This window comes from Myxocyprinus asiaticus, chromosome 44, assembly GCF_019703515.2.
Source record: "Myxocyprinus asiaticus isolate MX2 ecotype Aquarium Trade chromosome 44, UBuf_Myxa_2, whole genome shotgun sequence".
In the NCBI taxonomy this organism is placed as follows: Eukaryota; Metazoa; Chordata; class Actinopteri; order Cypriniformes; family Catostomidae; genus Myxocyprinus; species Myxocyprinus asiaticus.
The window spans coordinates 12,378,555-12,401,072 of NC_059387.1; the positions used below are offsets into that span (position 1 = coordinate 12,378,555).

General features: G+C 34.0%; 1 protein-coding gene across 1 annotated transcript in view; it reads right to left on the reverse strand.

Moving 5' to 3' along the window:
- Positions 1–22,518, reverse strand: part of LOC127434748 (V-set and transmembrane domain-containing protein 2A-like) — a 56,839-nt gene that overhangs the window by 21,001 nt on the left and 13,320 nt on the right. The window lies entirely within an intron of this gene.

Below are 22,518 nucleotides of genomic sequence, written 5' to 3' on the forward strand. Positions count from 1 at the left end.
AGTGATCAACTGTAGTTCAAGCTTAGGCCACTGGCATCAGCTAAGAAATTCGAAAAGCAGAGACTGATTTCACAGATTTCAGCAGACAAAAACATTTACAACATTTACCACGTTATTAGTCTCATTTCTCTCTGATTGTATTCACAACAATTTTAGTCACAGTCTAGAGCCCTAATTGCAAAGTCCTTAAAGAAACAGTCTATTTTCAATACATGGTAAGCTCAATCAACAGCATTTGTGGCATAATATTGATTACCACGAAAATTAATTTAGACACTTTCTTCATTATCTTTATAAAAAAAAAAAAAAAAAAAAAAAAAAAAAAAAAAACAATCTTGGTTACAGTGAGGCACTTACAATGGAGGTGAATGGGGGCCAGTTTTTGAATGTTAAAATACTCACTGTTTCAAAAGTATAACCACAAGACAAAGGATATGCGTGTAAACATTATTTTAGTCTGATAATATCAATTACTAACCTTTGTTGTGTAAAATTATAGCCAATTTTACAACTTTGTTGCCATGACAATGTAATGTCAACAAACCCTAAAACCCTAAAATGATTGTAAAAATTACTATTTAAACAACTACATGAGTTCTAACAGAAGAATTAATGCAAGTGCTTTTATACAATTATAAGCTACACATTTATGCCTTTAAACTCTCCAAAATTTGGCCCATTCACTTCCATTGTAAGTACCTCACTGTAACCTTAATTTTATTATTATTATTTTTTTTTAAAAGCAAGGACGTGTCAAAATTTATTTTTGTGGTAATCAACATTATGCCACAAAAACTGTCGATTGAGCTTAACTTTATTCCTTTAAATAGTTGCTTGATTACCCATGACACTATTAAAAACTTGGAATGTTTGAAAAGCTCAGTTATTTTTTTATTTTATTTATTTATTTTAATTTTTTTGTTTAGGTAAAGGGAAATGCATAGCCTGCAGTTTGTGAGGAATATTTTAGTATCAAGAGCTAAACTGAACAATGAATCATTAGAACAGGCACAAGAACAGATGGCACTGTAGACGGCATTTTCTGCACTTTAAGTAGTTTGAAATATTCAAAATGTACCACAACAAAAAACAATCAGCTCAAAATCCATTAGGCTAAAGAGGAATAATGCTTCCGCTCGACAATGTGCAGCTGAATAATTAACTTCATCTGGTTGAGGTCTGAGGCAATTGTATTTAAATTAAGCAATAAGGAAAAGATTAGATTTATGGTAAACATGTTCATCCTTAATGCCGATAATGTCATGTTTGTTTGCAGCTCTCTTAAACCATTAAACGCTCAGGCTCTTCCTAGGTAACCTTATGAGAGAAGACCTTGAAAATATGTTTGAATGAAAAGAAGCCATGCTGCCTTATATGAGCCAGTACCACACTATATGAGCCCAGATCTGAAGCCACATATGCTTCTGCATTGATTTTTAGTAGGCATTATTTATTTATGATAAAAAAGTTCCAAATAGTATTTTGCAGAGGAAAGTCTTGCTGACAGTGTTCAACGCAGAGGATCCTTGCACTGCCACATGAAATGAATAATATTTTGATTACGTGCTGTGAGTTGCTTTGAGGATTAAAACAAGGGCATGCAAGGATTGCGAGGAAGTCTCTCAAAAAAAAAAAAAAAAAAAAAAAAAAAGAGGCAGTAAGAGCAACAAAGGGCACATATGGTGTGGACTGAAGTGGAGCTTAATATAAAAATTCAAGGTTAACTTGAAGAGCAGACATTATAAGACTTTAGAAAACATTTAGTATTTTTTATTATTTTTTTTCCTCAGAAAAAAAACTAAAGAAAACAAAAAACTCATATACACTCACATGAGATAAAGACAGTCGTATCAGCAGCCTAATAAAAGCATGGAATGGGTCACCTCATATTAAAATTGCATGACCAGCCAAATAAAATTCACTATATCTTGGTAATGGCAGTGGTAACTGAAAGCATTTGCTTTAATGTGGTGAAACATCCAGGCTAATAGGTGTCAGTATATTACAAAGACGAATGCCTTTTTGGCCACCATAACACTGTAGGATTCCAAGTGGACAGGCAGTGTAAAATGTCACGAACACCATGTTTTATAAACGTAAGCCAAAAAACATCTATGGATCCTTGACCGCAGCTGCTGGTTTGCGCTAACCTTTGCCAGTCCGCGTCTGCATAACCTCAATCCATAGCCGCGGGCAGGGTTGGGAGGGGTACTTTTGAAATGTATTTCACTACAGATTACAGAATACATGCTGTAAAATGTAATTTGTAACATATTTCATTAGATTACTCAAGGTCTAAACTTTGGATTACTTCTTCAGCACTGGTAGATTTTTTCACTTGTTTTGGCTATAAAAACTCTGCCAGTACAGTAAGACAAAATACACATGTTAAAAATACATTCTCTGAAAAACATAAATATCTTATGCAGTGTTGTTTCTAAAACAAGATAAATCAAATTGATCTTGTTTTAAGGCATTTTAGATATTTTTACAGGAAAACAATACAAAAATAATAAGAAATTATGATCCAACATTAATTTTCTCGATAACAAAATATGATTGTGCCTGGTAACGTGCATGTAAAATGGCTAGAAATAGCATTTTAGCTTAGCATAAAGCTGACAATTTACACAAGGTTTATTTATATTTCTCGTGCTCCAAACTTACTTCAAACGTACTTGTCTGTCTGCTCGTATGAATGTAACACTTCATAAGAAAGTGTTTCACCACTGTTCAAATGCACTTTGGATTGCATCATTTATATGTATAAATGTTTTCCATCTGAAAGGACTAAATATTAAATGAAACAAATGACAGCAAAATGCGAAGTAATCTCTTCAGTAATCAAAATACTTTTTTAACTGTATTCTAAATACCAATTATTTAAATTGTAACTGTAGTAGAATACAGTTACTTATATTTTGTATTTTAAATACGTATTCCCGTTACATGTATTTCGCTACTCCCCAACCCTGCCGCGGGAAGTAGGGGTGCTGGGGGTGCTGCAGCAGTGTACTGTATACAGTGTATTTTCATTGTATACAGTCTTCTTATTTTGTGTATACTGTATATTGAATATTATTAGGTGTATATTGTATATTGTGTTGTGTAACAAGATGTGTAAATTGTGTTATGTGTAAATCAGATGTTTATTGTAATTGTCATACTGCTATGTTGCTTGTAACTGAACCCAAGGCTTTCACCCACTGTTGCACTTGTGTATATGGTTGAGTGACAATAAAGGGATTTGATTTGATTTGATTTGATAAAGTAATCCTGACTAACTTGCATCATACTCTTATTTTAACAGTCTATGACTGAATTATCCTCTTTTAACAATGAAAGCTGGAATCCATGTGACCGAAAGAACAGGTTGGGTAGAACTCTTTTGCCTTGACTAATTAAGTTAAGTTCTCCGGAGTTTTACAAAATGTAGAGGTTTTGAAGGTCCCAGTGCAGCCACATCCGATCCTCCATCCACGATCGATTTCGTCTGAAATGGACTATACCATCAAACGAAACTCCAGGCCATCAAATAAGCTAAAAACAAAGACTTTCTTCCCAACAAACCAAGACAAGGAACTTCCTTCTCTGCACAATGCAAGAACAAACCTTGTTGCTTAGCTAATTAATGTGTATTAAATGAAGTATTGATGGTTCATTTCAAGGCATGGACTGTTAGGCTGCACGTATGTATGTGTGTGTATATATATATATATATATATATATATATATATATATATATATATTTATATATATACACTGTACGTTCATTTTCTCAGTCTTACATGACTCGCGTCAGCGCTGCAGAATACATTGAAGTCTATGAAGTGACGCCACTTTACACCAAAGTGTTTTTCACACATGTTTTTGCTTCACCCATAATATCTTTGAGAGTATTAAGCAACAAGAAATATTTAAAAACTGTCCACATTTGTTAAGAGACATTGAATGTCTCATAATTTCTTTTAATTAAATATGACCTTGTTTACGAATATCAGAGACTACAGTTATTGAACTCATTTAAATTCACCAAGAAAACGCTTAGACCTAAACATAAACGAGTCCTTTTATTACTTTCTGCTATCAAAGCAACTGCATGCTTTTATTCTCTCTTCCAAATACATGTTTTCAATGTTTATTGTGCACACCTCCCGCTTTTTTACGTGGCAAACTCGTAAAATCGCCACTCTGTGACGCTTTCTGCAACTCTTGTCATGTGGAGGGCAATGCGGCACTTGACGCTGGCTTTGAACGGAGCGTTGACGCCTCGACTCAACTCATGTGAAATGTGCTTTACAATGACGAAAGAACATAATTGAGTTTGTGGTCTTTTCTGATAAGTCATGCTCAGCAGTTTAAATGTGGGAAAATGATACCGTACATCTGCTTTGTGTTTATAATTCTTATACTGAAGTCAGTAGATTTGTAGACATGCAAGTTTTAATAAAGGAGAAGGTAAGGACGTTATTGAAACTCACTATTATTGTTGTCTTTTTGATGAAAAATAATGCTCAGACTGAAGGAAGACTATAGATCTGCTTTGTTCTTTTAATGCTTAAAAACTATAAATTATTTTGGTAGATTTCGGTCATGAAGGACTCCAAATGATTCACTTGACTCACTCATAGCACATAAGACGCTCATTTGTTGCCACCTAGTGACATTTCCAGAAGGGGTCACTGAACTAATCAGTTAATAAAATTGAATAAATTTGTGAAACAGAAGCAAGCCTCACCAAAATACTCTTTATTTTGCAGCTAATTCTGCACAATTGTAAACTTGAATAAACTTGAATCACTAAAATAGCTGGAATTGGTGCTTTTAGCTTATTCTTTAAAAAAAAAAAAGAAAAAAAAAAGAAAAGAAAAATATGCCCAGAAAAAAAATTCGTGGACCAGTGATTGTCTTACCTTTTTTGCCCCACATGAGTTTGCATCCCTGTAATTTGTTGTGGCATTGCAAGAACAAATCTACAAATTAGAAAAGAAGCAAATTTGTTGTTTTTCATTACCCATTTAGTGCTCTTGCCACCTGTGACCTCACACAGTGTGACCTACCTATGTGACTTGTTTTTTGTTTTGTTTTTGCATAGCCAAATTTCAGACATTACAAGTAAACATGCTACTAAGATGGACCGAAAACATGGACAAGTTCTTGAAAAGGAAAAATATTGACGATGGTTAGCCTATGTGGGATAGTGTTGTGCCGTATAATTTTTTAGTCGTAAAAAGTGTGCCGTGGCAGAAAAAAGGTTGGGAAACACTGCCATAGACTCTCTGTGCCAGTTAATAGATAAGATTAACAGTTGGATGTGCCGTAACTTCCTTCAGTTAAATAATGACAAGACAGAGGTCATACAGAAGTATTTGGCAACGAAGGCAAAGTTCCCAAGGTGAACACATACCTTGACTCCTAGGGTCTAAAGACCAGGGATCTTGGTGTCATTTTTGAGTCAGACCTGAGTTTCTGCAGTCAAATCAAAGCAATAACTAAATCAGCCTACCTTCATCTAAAAAAATATAGCGAGAATTTGATGTTTTGTATCTAGTCAAGAATTAGAAAAACGTGTTCATGCATTCATCACCAGTAGGGTGGACTACTGCAATGGACTCCTCACCGGCCTTCCCAAAAAGACCATTAGACATTTGCAGCTCATTCAGAATGCTGCTGCCAAGATTCTCACCCGAACCAAAAACTCTGAGAATATTACTCCAGTCCTTGTATATATATACACTGGCTTCCAGTTACATTTAGAATGGATTTTAAAGTATTATTACTAATTTATAAATCACTCAATGGCCTTGGACCTAAATACATTGCAGATATGCTTGTTAAATATTAACCTAACAGACCTCTCAGATCTTTAGGATCGAGTCAGTTAGAAATTCCAAGTGTTCATTCAAAATAAGGTGAGACAGCGTTTTGCTATTATGCCACCCGCAGCTGGAATCAGCTTCCAGAAGAGGTCAGGTGTGCTCCAACAGTAGCCATATTCAAGTCCAGACTGAAAACACATCTGTTTAACTGTGCATTTATTCAATAAGCACTGTCCTGCACTTACTGATTGCACAGCATCATTTTATTTCTGTATTCTTTTTCTTTTTTTATTCATTTTAATATTTTTTACTTTTTAAAATTGATTTTATCTTGTACTGTTTTTCCTTTATCATTTTTATCTAAAGCACTATGAATTGCCATTGCCATGAAATATACTATATAAAGAAACTTGCCTTGCCTAATGTAAATATTAGGGGTGTGCCCGATGCACGAATAATGACTTCAAAACAAATGACAAATTGATCCGAATAATAGAAAAAAAATAATAATTTAAAATATTTTTATTTTAATTTTAAATAATCATCATACAAATGTATGAGTCTGTGAAGCCAATATTAGGCTACTAGTTTAAGTGTAAACTTTATGAATGAAAATTCGCACAGTGTGATTGCAAATCGGATGGCCGTGGTCTCGATTCTTGCGGTCTCTGTTTATTGCGCACGTCTGGAAGTTGTCGTGCATAACATGAACTAAGATCCTACATCATATACAATTTCCACTTCTTGAAATGTCTATGGTAATGTATCACATGATTCACACGTAATGATTCCCATGTATTCATTTATAAACCAACATGAGCGTGATGTTAAATTCCTGAGTTGAAGTGATGATTTCACCGAGGAGCACGTCTTTGTCTCCTAAAGTTGACCACCTTTATATCCACATCAGCGATTAAGTTAATTATCTGACTTTATTCCCAAGAAAATAAAGAAAGAAATAAAGAAATAAATTAAAATGCCCCATAAAGGTTAAAATGCTCCATAGAGTGTACATCTATGTAGAATATTCCTGCTCATGATACAAAGAACCTGAAACATGCTTTTTTTTTTTCTTTTTTTTTTTTTTATTCTTTTAAACTGTATTAAATTTGATAATGTTAAGTGTCCTTGAGCTCTGGAAAGGCCCTATATAAATTTAAAGCTGAAGTATGTCACTTTTTCTGTGTTAAGATACCTTCTCCTATTCCAGCTTAATATGCAGAGACAATTATAAGTATGCCATTCATAGGTAAATTTTCTTGGAAACTGTAAGCACTGTCTTTCTGTGGCACTTTGAAAATCACTTAGACCCGCTTCAACAGCATTACTCAACCAATGGCATGAGTTGAGGGCGGGGCTATCTCTTAGTTTGGCCAATGGCAGAAGGGGGGCGTATTCAGAAAACTGTTCTGAAAACATTGTTTATTTGTGCAGTTCCGTTTGGTGATGCCTGTGGAGCAGCAATTACATACTACAGCTTTAACATTATTATTATTTATTTGTATTTTATTTTATTCTTTTGAATAATTTATATTTTTTTCAGTATTCACTTCTGGAAAAATTAGAGAGGCTCACTCTTGAGCCTCATTTATTCTTATTTACTAATTTATTCTAATGCATTTTGCTAATTCTGCATGCTGTTTTACTAAATAATGATGTTCCCCACATTATGTTAAAATATGTGTACGCAAATCAGCCTCGGGTATATCTTAAACATTCTTGATATACTAATTAATTCATCTGTTTGTAGGCTATACTGATTTATTTTCATTTATTTTAATGTTTGTATTTGTGTTTAATATTTGCTGCAATGAGTGCTTGGTAGGGATGGGCGATACCACTTATTTTCTATTCGATCCGATACCAAATACTTTTAGGCCAGTATCGCCAATATCGATATCAATACTGATATCTCTGATAAATTAAATTTTTACGAGTTCTTTGGATAAAATGTGCAACTTAAATTATTAAATTTTGTTATATATTTATAGGCCTAAGCAGAAAATGATTAGGCTGCTTTGTTTACCTTTTAAAAATTTGTAAGTATAAACAACATATAAAACCACAAAATAAACCATAGATATTATTAAGTTACAATGTGGATACTACAGTAATGCTGTAGCAAAACCATGCTTACTGCCAAAAAAAAAAAAAAAAAAAAGTCTACAGTAAAAACTACAGTTGTGGTTACTAGTCATGGTTAATACAATATTACTACAGTAAATCCATTAGTAGTTTTCATAAGGGTATCATTTATTAATGTTTTAACGCCTGAATTTAAATAAGCCTGTAAAAATTGTCAAACAAGCCCATTATAATACATCATGTCTAGGTTTGTCATTACTTGGTGTGAATAACTCCAGATGCTGTTTTTCTGTCATTACCTCAGGAAAGCACTGCTCCCTCTTTGAACGAGCACTATGTCTGAAAGGGTGAGCACTGTCTGACTGCTAGTGTATTTTAGCATTTCTATATAGTTCTGGTTCCATGCAACAATTCGCCAATATAATTCTTTTTTTCCACTTCGAAGCTTATGAGATGCATAAATATTCATGTTATCTAAATAATTTAGATACAAAAATAAATAAATAAAAAAAACTTCAGAATTGATATTTTTATGTGAGGATCGATATTTTTGATACCACTTCAGTATCAGAAGTATCAATATTTTAGTATCGATCCGCCCATCCCTAGTTATTGGCATTTAACAATTGTTAAGAGAGACAGAGACAGAGCTTCAGGAAGTCTCAGATCCTGAAAACTTCTATTCAGAGTATTGTTAATGAATTTCAAATAGTTGCATCCACTAACAAAGAAAAGGGAGAGAACTGTATGTGTATGAGAAAGGCAGTGCATGTACTAACATAACAATACATATAATAAAACACACTTACTGTGTAACCACATATTGTTCTGAAAAATTCTCACAAGATTCACATTTGAGTAGGGGTAGGGTTAGGGTTAAGGTTAACAGTGTAACTGCAAATGTAATTAAATGCAGGTACTTTAAATTTAAGCTCAATGCAACAACACAAATGAACATAATAAGTGCATTATATCAAATGCTTAAGCACATAGTAGTTAAAGACACCTAATATAAAGTAAAAAAACAAAAAAACAGGAAACAATCCCCAAGGCTAAGTGCTGGCATTCTGAATGTGGAGGCATTTCATAAAAGTTTCTTTATCATTTTAAAACTGGAAGCCCCTTTAAAGTTGGTGAGGTCTGTTTTTAGAACAGAAAAGGAAACGTTCAAACTGATAACTCACTCAGAGCTGACATTTTGGTAATGTGGGCCGTTGATCTCCATTATGTTGAGATCACTTATCTCTGCATGCTATAACATGCTGGCCATTTAGTTGTACCTCCAGTAGCCTCCCATTAAAATCAAATACAATTAAGCTAAATGTGGTCTAATGAATTTTTAATTTCAATACTGGTTCTGGGCATTCAGCATTGACTTCTACAGACTCTGAGTAGTATCTGGGTTGCATTGCTAATGGTGCCACTTTATTTCATTAATACACTGAAAGTATCTCCACAGCCATGTCTGCCCCATTATCTTTAAAAAAAATAAATAAATAAATAAATCACCCAAAAATGAACATTCTGTCACATTACCTCTCCCGCATGTTGTTCCAAACCCGTTTGAGTTTGTTCTTCCATGTAACATTGAACACATTTTAAAGACCGTTTGCACCACTATTTTCCTATAGGGAAATAATATAGTGACTGGGGGCTCCAAAAAACAAAACAAATGCACAGTAAAAGTAGTCTATATGAACTGAGTTTTGAAAAATACAAATCGCTTTTTGCTGCCACACTTACTGCTATGTTCTTGATGACCATATATACTGTAAATGGAAGTGCATAAGAATGCACATAAGAATGGAAAAGTTCCCTAATAATAAACGGCAGGATTTTTTTTTTTTTTTATTATTATTTATTTTTTTTAGTTAAGTTTCATTTGCTGAAATGCACTACTCACTGATGGGCTAATATCTTTAGTTGTTTGGAACTGTAATTTGCGATCCTCACTCTCTTAATAACAAAAAAGTCTGTCATTCTTCATGCCAGATGAAACTGACTTCTTGTAAAATGTGCCCCTGCAATTATTTTGCATAATGTAAAAGGCTCTAAGGTCCCCTACACTAAATTAATGTCATGGAAGAAGGATAGCATCATCTATATTAAGATATAAACATATCTCACTTGAATGGCCACAGCCGCCAAGCATGTATCACTCCAGAGATTGAGATTAAGCCCTTAGATATCAACAGCCAAACCTTGAGGATATAATTATTATGAACCTCTTTATGAGGATATTGAACAGTGTTTATTTGTTCTCAGGGCAAACAATATGATTAGATATTTGAAACTTTCTCTTTCACACCCACACACACACTGCTGTCCACTGCACACTTTCCATAACCGTTCAGCACAGTTTCGTCATCCTGAAGGCTGAAGTTCAACAAGTTATTATATTGCTCTTGTATGCTGTGTGACTGTGGTGCAGAACAGTGATGCATTATGATGGCCTTGCTTTATGGCCAACCAGCTCCTTCACCAGATGAAATACAGCTGAAGCAGCAGATGGCAACACTTGGTGGAGCACAAATATGTGGAACATGTTCCCATCTTTTCTTAATGACATCTGGGGTCTGAGCAATAAAGCAAATGTGTGTGCATCGGCAGATTTCATAACATAAAAGCTACTAATTAATTGGAAGGCCGGGTCTTTGCTTCTGAAACAGTGCAGGTAATGATTAATCCAGTTATTTCATTAACTCAGGCAGTTTTCCAGATGAAAATAAAAAAGTCAAGATTTACGTTTAATGGCAGTCATCAGAGGTCTTTTCAACACATTCATTACTATCATCAGAAATTGGGCAGTATTGAATTAATTTAGGCTAATTTCATTCAATTTCATTATTTTTTTCATGAGCACTTGGGATAGGGCTGTACAATGATAAAATACAAAACATTTTAAAATAATAAAACAAACAAACAAACAATATTATATTTCTTATTCAAATGCACTGCAAATTTGGTTATTTATTTGGTGAATTTGGCTCACTTTGGCAAAACAAAATAAAATAAAATAAAATCATTCCAAGAGCTAGCCAGTTCATACACCCAATATGAAACATAAAAAAGCTATCTAGTGATAGTTACCTCCTCTGCTAAAGTGAATTAATTTATTTTTGGAGCCACTTATACACATCACGGCATGCCTTAATACAAAAAATTTTAAAATATGAAAAATAAATAAATTTTATTTTAAAAGTAAATATAAAATTATGTTTTGTATTTGAATGTTTGAATTTGCACTGCAAATGCAAACTGACAAACATATAAAGCATGAATATGGTTTGGATTGGCAAAACAAATAATAAAAGAAATACTAAAATTATAAATTTATATGGTAACACTTTACAATAAGATTCCATTTGATAACATAAGTTAACATGAACTATCAATAAACAATTGCATTTTTATTAGCTAACAAAGTTTAATTCATACTCCCTGACTAGTGGTGTATTGGTTGGAACCAGCTACACTACCAGTCAAAAGTTTTGAAACACTTACTCATTCTTTATTATATATTTTCTATTCTTTTTTTTTTTTTTTTTTTTTCATCATTTTAGAATAATAGTAAAGTCATCAAAACTATGGAATAACATAAATGGAACTATAGAAATTATGTTGACTAAAACAAATCCAAAATTAATCAAAACTGTGTTATATTTTAGCATCTTCAAAGTAGTCACCCTTTGCCTAGAATTTGCAGACATATACTCTTGACATTTTCTCAACCAACTTCTTGAGGTATCACCCTGGGATGCTTTTTAAACAGTACTGAAGGAGTTCCCATCTATGTTGGGCACTTATTGGCTGCTTTTCTTTATTATTTGGTCCAAGTCATCAATTAAAAAATAAATAAATAAATAAATTACATTTTAGTTTTATAATGAAATAAATTAATATGTTGGCACAAATATATTTTTGTCTACAAAACTAATTTCAAACATTTAAGCATACACCTTCAGATCAAAGATTTTTAAGATCATGAGAAACATTTCAGTCAAGTGTTTCAAAACTTTTGACCGGTAGTGTATCTAGCAATAGTCACTTTATAGGGAAGAGCACCACATCCATAATGCAATTTCACTATTTGCAAGAGACATAATTTACTTTCTAGCAGCTTCTAAACCCATTGAACATATTTTCAATTGGTTTCTTGCACACAAAATCGCCATTACACACAATACATTGCATGTGAGTTGCAACTTTACACCATTTCACTGTTTAAACTGCCTTCCCACATTAACATACAAAGGCGCAGGAAGGGGGTGCTTAGGGTGGAAGCACCCCCTAGTGAGCAAGACTGGAAAACAGTATCAACGAAATGTATTCATTTAATTCTATTTATGCAGTAATTATAATGCAATTTTCACTTACAGTATATGATTTGTTAATAACAATGGCATCCCATTTCGGAGAGATTTGTCATGCTTATGGGCAGGGCTCTGCCGAACTGAAGAGAGCCCTTGTGATAGGGATGGATACTAGTGAACTTTTTATTCTCCCTTTTTTCCTTTTATTTGCACAAAAGCAAAATAAATAAATAAATAAATAAAATAAAATAAAAAAATTAAAATAAAGTGATTGTTAACAACGAAACAGAAATTTAACAATAAATTACAATTAAATTGTGTTATTTTGTCATCACTGTTGTTTAATAATAAATATTGTATTGTAATATTACAGTTTATATGAATACAAATTAATCAATGCTCAATATTAAGTTTTTTTTTTTTTTTTTCAGAAGAATATTGTGCTTTACTCATCCTTTGAAATTATAATAATTTACACAAAAACAAAACAAAAAAACAGTATGGGTTAGAGCTTCATGTTCTTGTGATTTGTCGCCCTGCGGAAGGTACTAAAACTTCAGCTGAGCAAAAACATCATCTTCTGGTGCTTGTTTGTGTTTAACATCAGTCGCTTGGATATCGAAAATCTCATGAAGACATTTATTAGCAACACCCCTAAGTGCAAGGCCACATTTGGGGTCTTCAAGTTACAGGTAGGACATTTCTTAATAGCTTAATATTTTAGCATATGGGTTCAATTTAATAGCTGTTTTGTCTGAACAATTATACTGTGTTTAATGGTTACTTGTCATTCACACTGACATGACAATTTCAGTGTGGTAGATTATAACTAATGCATTGGCTGACTTGATGAATAACTTAATTGCTGGTGAAAACGTTCCATTGCCTTATGTGTGTGTGTGTGTGTGTGTGTGTGTGTGTGTGTACAGTGATTGTGATGGGAAAAAGATGCTTCTGGTTGTTTCTTGCAGAGTACTCAGCCTTACAGGATCCAAATGGTTAGGATTAGGGTGGGGTTGGGATTAGGGCATCTGCTGCCTCCCAGGAACAAACTGAGGCCCCCTCGTACAATGGGCGTACAGTGATAGGGAGACATGAAGTTCTCTGATGCCCTCGTTACACATGCATGATGTGTAAATCAACCGCCAAAACTGCAGCGCATCTTGCCAAAAAATTGCTCCCACACCTATGTTGACATATTGAGAAAGCTTGTTAATGCCAAGAGGGATGGTATCATTTACTGCTGGGCACAGACACACTGTTGTGTGAGTCATGAATTATTCAGGCCTGTGGAGAGGCAGTAGGGGTGCTAAGCATTGTGTGAATATATGTATATGATAGGAATTATTGTATTTGACAATTGCTCTGGGTTTGATGCGATACATGTGTTGTTGATGATTGTACCTTGTCACTTATTGAGAAACATTCAGACAACAATGCACCTTACTGTCTTTGAAACACTTAAAACTCAGATAAAGTGCTATATGTATTTTAGGCTTGATAGATCTTATGAAGAGATGCTAATGTTTTTATTTATTTATTTATTTATTTATTTTTATTATTATTTGGTCAATAATGTTTTGTCAAATCATAATGTCAGATTTCAAGTTTATGACACTAAACAAAAGATACTTGCAACATCAATTCATGGATGCTTGTGCAGCTTCCTACACACTCTCACGGCAAAATCATAAGGATTAATACGACTTTTCTAAATTTGTCTAATTCGTATGATATCGTACGACTGCACTCATATGAATTCACTGGACATCGTTTCCATCTAATACATGACAATTACATGCTTCTATCACACACAACAGCTTCCTATCATGTTTGCACACTCTACTGATCGGTTAGGTTTAGATAAGGATTGTGGGTAAGGGCATAATATTAATAAGCATGTCCTGAATGCCTCATGCGCAAAACTCGCGCTTCCGCATTAGACATCCTAGCATTTGCACGTGATGAAATCGTACAAATTCATACGAATGAACTCGCATGAAATCATACGAAAAGCCAACTCGTAAAATATGAATGAATTTTCATGAGACTGGGTTATATCCGATGAATACAGTCACATGAAGCCTTCAAAAATACATACAGTACAATTCATAATTCTATTTTTTTTTAAACACCAAGACTGTCATGTAGGTCTAAAAGCAATGCTTTTCATTTCTGTTATTTACTTTATTATTAAGATAAATGAGTATATGCTGCATTATGAAAAGACAGGCTTTTCCCTATTACCAGACTGTACACTCAGGGCATCCATTCACTTGAAGGCTGTATTATTTGCAAAAGGACAAAAATAATATCAGTGCATGGTGTCCTGATGGAGGGTCAAACCCTTGTGATAAGTGAATGAGAAAGAAGTACATATAGTGCTTTTCCTTAGCACTGACAAGGACAGGAATGAAACCAACAGCAAGCATATTCTCATATACAGCATAAAGCTAGGCTATACATAATTTATATATATATATATATATATATATATATATATATATATATATATATATATATATATATTGTCATGCACTTGGCTATACACCATGTTTTACTGAGTATGTGATGCACTCTATTAAAAGATAAAACAAAAGTCTCAGCTTTTAAATTGTGTCAATGCTTTCATTTAATTTCATCTATAAATGTTGTTTTATGTCAGAGATGTGAGAACAGACATAGAGTGGATGCAACTCATTTCAAAGTGTTCAGTCGCTCGGGTGGATGCATGATCTGTGTGTGTCGTGTGGTGTGTTTGTGATGTGTGTGTAGGTGCTTACCCAAGTGTAAATGCATGGATATGTTTTAAGCACTGTACAATATGCTTTGTGAGCCCATATTGTTATATAGACATTGAATGAATTAATATGCACATGTGCACACTGCAAAAGCAGTGTCCCTGCAATATAATTGTATTTTTCTTAACCTGTTATTTAAGTTTCAATTATTAAATGTATGTTTGAATACAGTACATTTCCCAATTCTGTCTGGCAACTGTTTGAAATCTTAAGAGTCAATATTCTCAAAAACAAGGTTCAACGACAGCTATCAATTAAATGACTATATCTTGGCACCGGTTGGGATAGAAACATAAAAATTATATCATTAGAAAGCTGCATTCCTTTTTACATTAGTGCATGAAACAAAATGTAATTCTGTGTCAACATGGCTACAGTGTGATTGTATACATTGTCATATTTTTTTTTTACTGTTTCAGGCTGGACTTTTATTGAGGCTTTAACCAGCATGCATATCAAATAAATGCTCAAAATTGTAAATAGAACAAATACTGTATGCTAAAATTGTAAATTAATCTAAACTGTTCAGGCACTTTAACATTCAGCTGTGGGTTAAACACTTCCGAATGTCCAGGGCAATGTTCGAAGAATTTGTTTGAGCAAAGGAGTGGAAACATGAGCACGAATGGTCAAAACATGTCATTGTTTGCACGGCGCTGGAATAATCCGCGAGGTTCCCACTCAGCTTCTGAAACTTGAGTCCCACCTTCATAAATTTGATTGGCTATCTCATATGACATTGATGAGCGGTGTTAGACTACTGTGCATGTTAAAAAATTAACTCTTTTAAACTATTATGTTATTCCTGAAACAACATATTGACAATTAGACAGTGGTGCATAATGGACTGCAGCAGAACAGCAACAAGGATATCAATTATTGGGGGGCATTCTGGCCATATCTGATTACTGGTGGGGACTGGTCCCCCTCAATGTGTATTGTGACCTTGGGGCTGAGTAATGCAAACTTTAAGGGTGAGCTGTATACCACCCCAATCAATCACAAAATAGCACCTTAAATTTTTAGTATTTTTCTACGTTTGTCATTGGCTGAAAGCAACGAAACTCAAGAGGTGGCTTTATTCTGCTGCTGACTAGAGACAGTCATGAGAGTCGAGAGCGAGAATGATAATAATAGATATTTTTGTGGACTTAATAGGATTTTGGTGCCCATAAAGAAGCTTGTTGGTGGTGCTTCTAGCTATAGCAGGTGGCTACTGTTGATGTACAACAGGTTTTCTTCTTCCCAGCTCCCGCTCATCAGATCCCTCTCCCTGCACCTCAACTCCACAAAAGCATGCTGTGGGTGTTAGCGCACTATTGGACTTGATTTATAATGCACAATCCCAGCTAATATTAGCTAGCTATCCCAAACGTGCATTTGGGGCCATATTCTGAACAGTAAAAACTGGAATATACCATTTGCAAGCATGGCTGGAATATATTGTTTCGTGGGACAAGTAATGCAAGAGACGGGCCTGATTTTGACTAATGCAAAACTCTAGAAAATCCACCTCTGCCTATTGCACTTTTAAGTGAATGTTGAGAGTTTATGCACATATAAAATGTTTCCTTTAAGGTTTTTCAAGCTCAGATCAAACATTTTCAAAAACCCCAGCAACTGAATCAACCAAAGGCATGAGTTTGGGGTGGGACTATCTGTACAGTCAACCAATGGCAAACAGTGGGAATGTTCATGAAACCTGTTTGAAAACCATTAATATTTTTTAAGTTCCACTTTGAATAGTACTACGACATTGTGGTGGTGTTCATGTGCACTCATCTCATAAATACGATTAATCTGACATGACTTAAAAGCAGCAGTAATTTGCAAGTAAAGCATATTATTCATGCTTTATTTCTGTACTCATCATCTTAAACACCTTGTCGAGACCTCAACACTGCTTAGTTCCCTATCGCAGAAGGGGTGTTGTTAGCCCTGCCTGAGGTCATTTAGTATTCGCAGATGTGCTACAGTGACTGGATGTGGTTACCAGTGGTGACAGCTATGTTATTGATGGCTTCAGCCTTTAACCAGACGCCCTGTCACCTCTGTGAGTGACAGATTGAAACGAATTATTTCACTCACAAAGAATGGCGCTAGTCTTCCTGCATCCCTAAGCACCCACTGCTTTCTTTTTCTAGCCTGTGTTCACTTTTCACAGCCTTGCTGTCTTCGCTGTGGAGATGTGAGAAACCCAGTCAACCTGATAGAGATCTGACTTACTTCTAAGGTGAATGTGACTTTACAGTTTGAATAGTTTGCCCGGCAAAGCAAGGCAGACTTCTAAACAATATAGGTATCTGCTGCCAAATAGGAATTTTCCACAAGAAAACAAGCAGGATGCATACCATTTTAAAATAAAGTGATAATTTTATCAGTTTAATGTAATATTAAGGGACAGGGTTGTGCTGTAATGGAATACATGTAATGGTGCTACATATTCAGAATACAAAAAAAGAAAAAAAAAAAAAAACTGTTTTCAGAAAACAGTTAATTTATAACATTTTGTTAGAATACTTTTAGAATACTTCTCTCATAATGAACACAAATAGGGCAGATGTGAAAGAAAAAAATATTATAATTCAAGTAAGAAACAGTTTTTCAAAACAGCGCAAAAGCGCACACTACACACTCCCTCTATCTTCCTTTTAGAGTATCAGCAGCGCATGACTGCAGTGTTGCCAGCTTTCACAACAAATTGGGCTAATTTGAAAACACAGTCGATTACAGCCCGCAATTTACAGCGTAAGTACACCAGATTTACAGCGTAACTTTTTGTAATAGTGTACCTATAAATTACTTATGTGTAGGTATAAGGGAACAATAATCAAAGTTTGGGGAATAAAGGGGTATCAACCTGGAAAATTACAAATAATTTATACTTTAAGTATTTTATAACTTAGGTGTAACTGTTCTAATTTCACGTGGTATGTATGACCTTCTATGCTAAACAATCTTACATTTGCGAGCAATGTAGCAAGAACATACACTGTGTACCTTTCTGTAATGATACATAGGTATTATATATATACAGTTGTGCTCAAAAATTTGCATACTCTGGCAGAAATTGTGAAATTTTGGCACTGATTTTGAAAATATGACTGATCACACAAAAAAAACTTTTATTTAAGGATAGTGATCATATGAAGCCATTTATTATCACATAGTTGTTTGGCTCCTTTTTAAATCATAATGATAACAGAAATCACCCAAATGGCCCTGATCAAAAGTTTACATAACCTTGAATGTTTGGCCTTGTTACAGACACACATGGTGACACACACAGGTTTAAATGGCAAGTAAAGGTTAATTTCCCACACCTGTGGCTTTTTAAATTGCAATTAGTGTCTGTGTATAAATAGTCAGTGAGTTTGTTAGCTCTCACATGGATGCACTGAGCAGGCTAGATACTGAGCCATGGGGAGCAGAAAAGAACTGTCAAAAGACCTGCGTAACAAGGTAATGGAACTTTATAAAGATGGAAAAGGATATAAAAAGATATCCAAGGCCTTGAAAATGCCAGTCAGTACTGTTCAATCACTTATTAAGAAGTGTAAAATTCAGGGATCTCTTGATACCAAGGTCAGGTAGACCAAGAAAGATTTCAGCCACAGCTGCCAGAAGAATTGTTTGGGATACAAAGAAAAACCCACAGGTAACCTCAGGAGAAATACATGCTGCTCTGGAAAAAGACGGTGTGGTTGTTTCAAGGAGCACAATACTTGTTGACCCCTCTCCAAATATAGCGCTTATGGTTGTGACCATAAAGCTCTATTTTGGTCTTGTCACTCCAAATTACAGTGTGCCAGAAGCTGTGAGGTGTGTCAAGGTGTTGTCGGGCATATTGTAACCGGGCTTTTTTGTGGCATTGGCTTCTTTCTGGCAACTCGACCATGCAGCTCACTTTTGTTCAAGTATCATCGTATTGTGCTCCTTGAAACAACCACACAGTCTTTTTCCAGAGCAGCCTGTATTTCTCCTGAGGTTACCTGTGGGTACAAGTACGTACTGTGTAGTTACACTATTAATACGAAAAAGGTACGCTGTAAATTCAGTGTACTTACACTGTAAATTGCGGGCTGTAATCTAAAGCGTTACCAATAATCACGGGTTGTGTTTTTGGGATAGTCAAAAAATTAACCACGGTCACCAAAAGGTCTGATGGTTGGCAATAAAGAAAGGAAATGCAACACCTTATTTATGTATAATGATTCACGGATTTAATATCTGGCAACCGCACCGACACATCTTAACAATCAGCGTGCTGTCAGCTGTGCAGCAGAATCAATACAGTGGGAAACATTATTTCCACAAATAGAACATTCGTGCACATGATACATTGTTTCCCATGATTGTTGCTGTGTAAATACATTTATGCAGCAGCTGCAGATGCGGCTTCTGTGTAAAGAAGACAGATGGCTCATGATAAGCATTTGGGGAGTCCGTCCACATCAGAAACTTACAGAACTGTTGAGAAATAGCAGTTATTAATGACAATAATACTATGAATAGGTAAAATATGGGAGAAAGTACAGCAAAGAATGAAAGAGGGAAAAGGACTTGAAGTAGATCAGATTCCAAACGACGACAGAAAAACCTCATAATTACCTCATAGTTCAGTGTCACACATATTATAACATACAGGCATATTCATATTATTTCTCACTTTAAAAAAAAAATATCTCATACGAAGTGATCCGCAAAAAAACATAAAACAACAATAAAAAACCAAAACAAATGATGAGTAAAAGAATCAAAAGCACCCAAAATAAAAGTGTTGGTAATATAAGAGATATAAAAGAAAATTTATAAATTGACCTGTTTCATGTGACGTTGCTGTATGACCGCGCCGCCATGTTTGTGACCAATATTGCATATACCTTCATTGTGCTACGCCGTGAGATGTGGCAAAAACCTTCTTCAGAAGTTAAAAGAAGCGCTTACATTCATACAGACGGGATCATTACAGAAATTGTTTTTTTTATATATATATATATATATATATATATATATATATATATATATATATATATATATATATATATATATATATATATACTGTGACTAAATCAGACCAGAAAACAACACAAAAACATTTGTAACTTCTGAATGAGAGATGTTTATGGTGATGTACCGGTGGGCGCATGTACTCGCCCGATCACACATCAGACTCGCCTGCGTCCATGGATGAATCATGGATAAAATATTTTAATTGTCTGTGAAAGTTCAATTTGGCAATATTTGAGCTGTTTTCAGACCTGTATAAACTTTTCCTGGGACATGGCGTGGATCAAAAGCAATTTTTATGTTTTACTTGATATCGTTTTTCGGGTGTTTTTCCATTCACCGCCATTGTTTCTTCCCACTGATGGTCACAAATATGGTGGCTGCGGAGAAAATTGACGTCACTGAAACTGGTAGCCTAGCTAGCAATCATTAATATACTACATTTTTGTCACGTGACCTTGCTACTTTATGGCATCATGTTATCATCTAAAAAATAAATACGGTTTATTTGCATTTCTTATCTAATTTTGTGTCAAAATGTATTATTCTTTGTCAGTCCAATCAAAGCTTAAGGAAAATATTAAAATGATAAAATATTAAAATATTGTAGGTGACCAGAAACTGCCTTCTTTTGTCTTCTGCCTTCAATAATAATAATAATAATTATTATTATTATTATTATTATTATTATAAAAAGAAATATTAAAAAAATAAATTAAAAAAAAACATTAGTATACAACTCTAATCTAATTTAAAGAAACTAGCTTTTCAGATTCACTTAAAATAGATAAAAGTGGAGGTTTAGCTGTTCAGATAAGATAACAATGACATATCACACATAATTCCTCCAACTGTGCTTTGCCTTTATAAGTATGTATTCTAAAAGTATTCTTGTATTCTGAATACGTTACTTTTTATTTGATGTATTTGGAATACTTTACATTTAAGAGAGAGTATTCAATATTCAGCCAAGAATACTTTCTTAAAATAATCCGCCCAACCCTGCTAAGGGAAGGGAGAGTAGTTTGATGAAAAATATTTAGATAGATAATTTCATATTTATTATTATTTATATATATTCTAATGCTGAAAAAAATTAAATCTAACATTCAGTTGGACATGCTATGGAGCACCTTAATGCTTTCTGATTCATTGTTTACTGCTTGTATTATAACAAGGACCTTCAAGGCCTGTTAAATGGTCAAGATGATACTTTTAATAGTGAATCTCTTCTTATTATTTGCTTCTTTCCGAACCAGATGAATATATGCCAGTAAACCATCTCCATAACCTTCAAGTTTTATTCAAATAAGGCCCTATTTATTTGAACATTTCTTGCTCTCTTCAAATTCTCTGTATCCATGCTTTAACTACCAGATCAGTATGTGTAAACTACCAGATTTGCAGCAATGTTACGTACACCATTTGTTGTAATATGACTTTGCATGATTTGATTATCACCACCACTTATGCATGAAAAGTATTCAGACAACAAAAAAAGACAGTTCAACCTTGTGTACTAACTCCCTATGGGAGGCATGTCATTCAAGCCTATTTTCAACATTTCAAAAGAGCAGGGCACCTCCAACACCACACCTTCAATCTCAAGTGATTGACTGGAACACCTGACTTCAATTAGCCTTTGGAGAAGTCATTAGCCCTAGGGTTCACATACATTTTTCAGCCTGATCTGTGAATGTTGAAACAATGTGTTCAATATGTATTGCCAAGAGGTACAATTGTTTGTGCTTATTCGTTTAAGCAGACTGTGGGTAACACTTTACAATAAGGTTCCATTTGTTAACATTAGTTAACATGAACTAACAATGAACAATACTTATTAAGCATTTATTAATCTTAGTTAATGTTCACTCCAACATACAGTTTTAAAATGAAAAGTTGTATTAGTTAACATTAGTTAATGCACTATGTACTAACATGAACTAGCAATGAACAATTCTATTTTTATTAACTAACATTAACAAAGATAACCAAATTATGTAATAAATATATTGTTCATTGTAAGTTCATGATACCTTATGCATTAACTAATGTTAACGAATGGAACCTTATTGTAAAGTGTTACCCAGACTGTGTTTGTCCATTGCAACTCATTAAATTTGAAGAGCAAACCACAATGAGTAATTAATGTAAACAGGTAACTCCAAAAGGTTTGCAAACTATTTTTGCATCTGTATTCTGCAGGTCCACGACACACTTGATTGCTTCCAATACAATCAATAGAGCTGTCTACACTGGAAGCTGTCTACATCTGTCTGAAATGAAATAGTTTACTTATAAATATCACATTTTATATATATATATATATATATATATATATATATATATATATATATATATATATATTATTATTATTATTATTTTTTTTTTGTGTGTTTTTTGTTTTTTGTTTTTTTTTTGTTTTTTTAAATAACTTCTGACCATTACATTAATGCCATCTCACAATTTTATGATCTCTGGCCTTATATT